Source organism: Hypanus sabinus, chromosome 1 (genome assembly GCF_030144855.1).
Source record: "Hypanus sabinus isolate sHypSab1 chromosome 1, sHypSab1.hap1, whole genome shotgun sequence".
Classification (NCBI taxonomy): Eukaryota; Metazoa; Chordata; class Chondrichthyes; order Myliobatiformes; family Dasyatidae; genus Hypanus; species Hypanus sabinus.
The window spans coordinates 10,699,936-10,705,306 of NC_082706.1; positions in this window are offsets into that span (position 1 = coordinate 10,699,936).

Below are 5,371 nucleotides of genomic sequence, written 5' to 3' on the forward strand. Positions count from 1 at the left end.
ACCTCCAGTAGTTTTTCACTGATTGTTGTTTTGCTGTGGAGCAGATTTAACTGTATCAGCTTGAACATGTTGCAGAACCAGTACAGAACCAAAACTGCATACACTGAATGCACAATGTCTGCTCATCTACAGTTATAGCTGATACCCAATATACTGGAAGCCACAGAATGTGTCCTTACAGTTGACTGTATGCCTTATGAGAATTTACGCATCCTGTGCAGCAAAGTTGTTATGGATAATTATTAATTATTCTACCATTAATGGCTGCCAATTCAGATAGGCTGGCAGTTTCCCCATGGAGAACTGACTGATGCGTGATTGCTAGGTAACACATTGAACTATAGTGGTTCTTGATTACGTCAAAGACTTAGAAGTCATACACCAAAGCTTGAATTGATAAAATGCCAGAAGAATTTTCATAAATCCTGTTTTATGGAAGCCCATCCAGTGAAAAGTAGGTCATATGAAACCTTTAAGCTTCAGGGTCACATTTCTACTAAATATGAATACTTCACAGTCAGTTCAGTGAAGACTGGGCAGATCTCTCTGCAGGCAAAAGAAAGCCTTCTTTAGATAATAAGATTTAGTTTTATACTGATTTTCTAAATGTTGGTCTAGGTTCCACGAATGCTCTTCTAACTTTTACAAATGATTGCTCTTCTAACTTTTACAAATGATTGCTTTTCCTAAAGCAAATTTGGACTTCCTTACACCATTTGTTAATTTTTTTAATGAATATGTATATAGATGTTACAGAGCTTCTCCTTCCTAGATAGGAGTACAGATTGGAAAAGAAATATTAAGTAGCCTTGTAACCTGTTCCTAGATTTGTGAGTCTGTTTAAAAAATGCATGGCCTACTACTTTGTGGTGAGTCATTACGATCGTCATAATTGCATGTCTCAATTTTCTGCTGCACTCCTACCTTCCATCAGTTTCACCATGCTTTAAAGATAAACAAGTAACCTGGAAATACCTGATGCATATGGGATCTTTAAGATCTTTAAACCAGCTCCACTCTGCCACATTATTGTGGTTATAATCTGAAATATACTGTCTGAAAAAGTGGCCAAAGCAGGTACTCTCACAACACTTAAGAAACATCTACATGAACACTTGGACTGTCATGGTGTAATAGGCTACAGACAAAATGTTGTAAGATTCTATGATTCTCTAAGAATCCAGTAAATCAAAATGCTGAAAATCTTTTCCATATCCAGTCATTGACTAACAATCTTTATGCATTTCTTAAGCGCTCTCTTGCATGTTTACCTATCAAGTCAAGTCAAGTAGGCAGTTATTAAGTTGCAGTGGATAATTTTGCAAATAGTTGTGAAGGTCATCTATACTGTTTTTGACAAGAGTGGCAGCAGTTTGGTCCAGCTGGCTGCTTGATAAGACCAGAAGAATTTGTGGAATGACAATGGTGGATTGTGGATGTTATCATGATCTGTGATTCATGCTCACTCCTTTGAAGTGAGAAATCATCAGTCCTGAAAATCTGCTAGAGGATAGATTGCTGTAATACTTTGAAACCCTGTCTAATACTGGAAGCCAGCACCACGAGAGCAGCAGTAGATCAGTACTTCTATTATATGCACTGTTAGCTAGGTAGCTTATGCCTGGGTTGGAATAAGCAAAAGTATTGATATTCAGCTGCTTCCTATCTTTATCCAGGAAGGGAGAGTTCTAGGTACTGCACAAGCCCCTGTCCAAGGCTAGAATTGGACTTCTTCATGCTTTTAGAAATCGCACACAGAAATGTCCCAACAATCTCTATATCAATACCATTTGTTATTGTTTCAAAATGCCTGCTGCATTTTGAAATGATAATAGAGAAGCACAAATCTGGGAAAGAGTACAAGACCATCTCAAAAGCACTGAACATTCCTCAAAGCTCAGTCATACATCATGAAAAAGTGGAAAAAAGTATCAAAGCATGACTAGGTCAGTCTCCCCTTATAAACGAAGTCTCCAGAAAAGAAAGCACTTGTAAGATAGGCTACTGTGACTCCAACAGTCACTCTGAGTGAACTGCAAAAATCAGTGGAGATCAAGTTCATGGTTCCACAGCCTCTAAAGCCTTGCACAAAAAGGGTATTTATGGAAGAGTGGTAAGGAAGAAGTCCTGACAAAAGGAAGCATGACTTTGCAAAACATCACTTAGAAGATACTGTAAAGCTGTGGAAGAAGGTTTTGTGGACAGATGAGACTGAAGTGGCACTTCTGGCCTCAACATTAGTCTTAGAGAAGTACAGCAAAGAAACAGGCACTTCAACCCATCTTGTTCATAATGAAACCAGTTATACTGCCTACTCCTGTTCACCTACACCAGGTCCATAGCCCTCCATTCCAAACTTCTCTTAAACATTGAAATCGAGTTTGCATGCACCACTTGTGCTGGCAGCTCATTACCCACTCTCACTACCCTCTGAGTGAAGAGGTTTCCCTTCATAGTCCCCTTAAATTTCTTACCTTTCACCTTTAACCCATGACCTCTGGTTGTAGCCACACCCAACTTCAGTGCAAAAAGCCTGCTTGCATTTACCCTGTCTATACCCCTCATAATTTTGTATCCCTCTATCAACTCTCCTCTCATTCTTGGATACAGTCCTAACCTATTCACACTTCCTTTATAACTCAGGTCTTCCAGGTCTTGCAACATTCTTGTACATTTTCTTTGTACTCTTTCAACCTTTTTCAATCAACTCTTTCAACCTCTTTCAATCTTTCCTGTAGGTAGGTGACCAAAACTGCACACAATACTCTAAATTAGGTATCACCAATGTCTTTGGTGTCAGAGGAATGGAAAATTGCAAATACTACTCCATTCTTTAAGAAAGAAGGAAGACAGCAGAAGGGAAATTATATACCAGTTAGCCTGACCTCAGTGGTTGGGAAGATGTTGGAGTCAATTGTTAAGGATGAGGTTATGGAGTACTTGGTGACACAAGACAAGATTGGACAAAGGCAGAATGGTTTCCTTAAGAGAAATCTTGCCTGATGAACCTGTTGGAATTCTTTTGAGGAGATTTCAAGTAGGACCGATAAAAGGGATACAGTGGTTGTTGTATATTTGGGCTTTCAGAATGCCATTGACAAGGTGCCACACATGAGGCTGCTTACCAAGTTAAGGCATTACAGGAAAGTTACAGGCATGGTTAGAGCATCAGCTGATTGGTAGGAGGCAGCAAATGGGAATAAAAAGGATCCTTTTTTGGTTGGCTGCCAGTGACTAGTGGTGTTCTGCAGGGGTTGTGTTGGAACCGCTTCTTTTTATGCTGTATATCAATGATTTAGATGATGGAGTAGATGGTTTTGTTGCCAAGTTTGCAGATGATACAAAGATTAGTGGAGGAGCAGGTAGTGTTGAGGAAACAGGTAGGCTGCAGAAGGACTTAGACAGATTAGGAGAATGGACAAGTGGCAAATGTAATACAATGTTGAAAAATGCATGGTCATGCACTTTGGTAGAAGAAATAAATGTGTGGACTATTTTCTAAATGGGGAGAAAATCCAGAAATCTGGGATGCAAAGGGACTTGGGAGTCCTTGTGCAAAACACCATAAAGGTTAACTTGCAGGCTGAGTTGTGGTGAGAAAGGCAAATGCAATATTAGCATTCATTTCTAGATGTCTAGAATACAAGAGCAGGGATGTGATGCTGAGGCTTTATAAGGTTCTGGTGAGGCCTTACCTTGAGTATTGTGAACAGTTTCGGGCTTCTCATCTAAGAAAATATGTGCTGCCTTTGGAGAGAGTTCAGAGGAGGTTCACAAGGATGATTCCTGGAATGAAACGGTTATTCCTCTTCACAACAGTATCCAAAGTGATATACAGTACCTGTTGTTGAGGGGAATGGCCACAGGGATACTCTGCACTGGCTCCTTAACCCCTCTCCCCTTGCTGACTGTCATCCAGTTTTCTGTGTCCTGCACCTTGGGTGTAACTACCTCTCTATACATCCTATCTATCACCCCTTCAACCTCCCGAATGATCCAGAGTTCATCTAGTTACAGCTCCAACTCCTTAACATGGATTGTTAGAAGCTTCAGCTGGATGCATTTCTTGCAGTTGTAGTAATCAGGGACACTGGAGGTCTCCTTGCCTTCTCACATCCTACAAGAGGAGCATTCAACTCTACTGCCTGGCACCTCTGCAGTCCTAATTGAGCAGATATAAAAATGGGAAGGTGGGTAAAAAAACATTACCTGGAGCTTTTCTTTCTCTGACTGAAGTCTCTCTTCGCTGAAGCCTTGAAGAGCTAAAGCCTTAAGATCACCACTCTAACGATGGCTGCAATGCTTCTCCTGTCTTCCTTTAACTTGCTCTTGTTAATCAATCCCAAATACAGATTGGTTGCTGGTCAGTGCTCAATTCCACTGCCATGATCCACCACTGCTTTACCTACTTGGGCAGTGGAGGTGAGTGAGATCCCCTTCTCTCAAACTGCTGATGTTTGGATTGGTCAGTGGTCAGAACTCAATTACTAAGTGGAATGTATGGCATAAATCTATTACTGCGCATCAGCCAAGTAACTGTAAAGAATGGTGGAGTTAGCATCATACGATGGGGTTGCTTTTTAGCAGCAGGGCTGGGAATCCAGTTAGGATTAATGGGAAGCTGAATGCTGCTAAATGGATGTACAAAGGGATCCTGGATAAGAATTTGCTAGCCTTTGCTAGAAAGCTTAAACAGGAGAGGACATTAGTTCCTCAACAGGACAAGACTGAAAGCACCCTGCCAGAGCAACAATACAGAAGCTTCAAATGAAGAAAATTGTTGACTTTGAGTGACCCTGTCAGAGCTCTAACCAAAACTCAATTGAACATCTCTGTCAAGTCCTTGAGATTGCTGTCCACCACTGCTCCCCAACTAACTTTGCACAGCTTGAACAATTTTGCAAGAAGGAATGGGCAAATCTTGCTTCATCAGATTGTGCAAAGCTAATAAAGATTTATCCCAAAAGACTACAGCTCTCAATTGCTATGAGAGGTGGTTCATCTAAGTACTGAGAAAAAGGGAATGAATACTTGTGAATTGCTGACATTACAGTTTTTGAAGTTTTAGTTTTTCACACTTTACAATTGTCCCTGCTTTGTGGGCTCTGCTGTGAAAAAAAGGAGCATATGATTCACAAATTAAAATTCTCAGTCAAGTTGATCAAAATCCCTAGTTGTAATACTCATTTATGTGAATAAAGGGTTGGGGCTGAATTATTTTACAAGACATTGTATACTGAGCTTTGGTGATATTACATGTAGAATATATGGCTAAGACAAAAGAAGCTGAGTTTGGCTGCTACCTTGGATATAACAATTGACTGCAGAGAAACTGTGAAGGGACAAATGGCCTACATTGATTCTTCCTGTT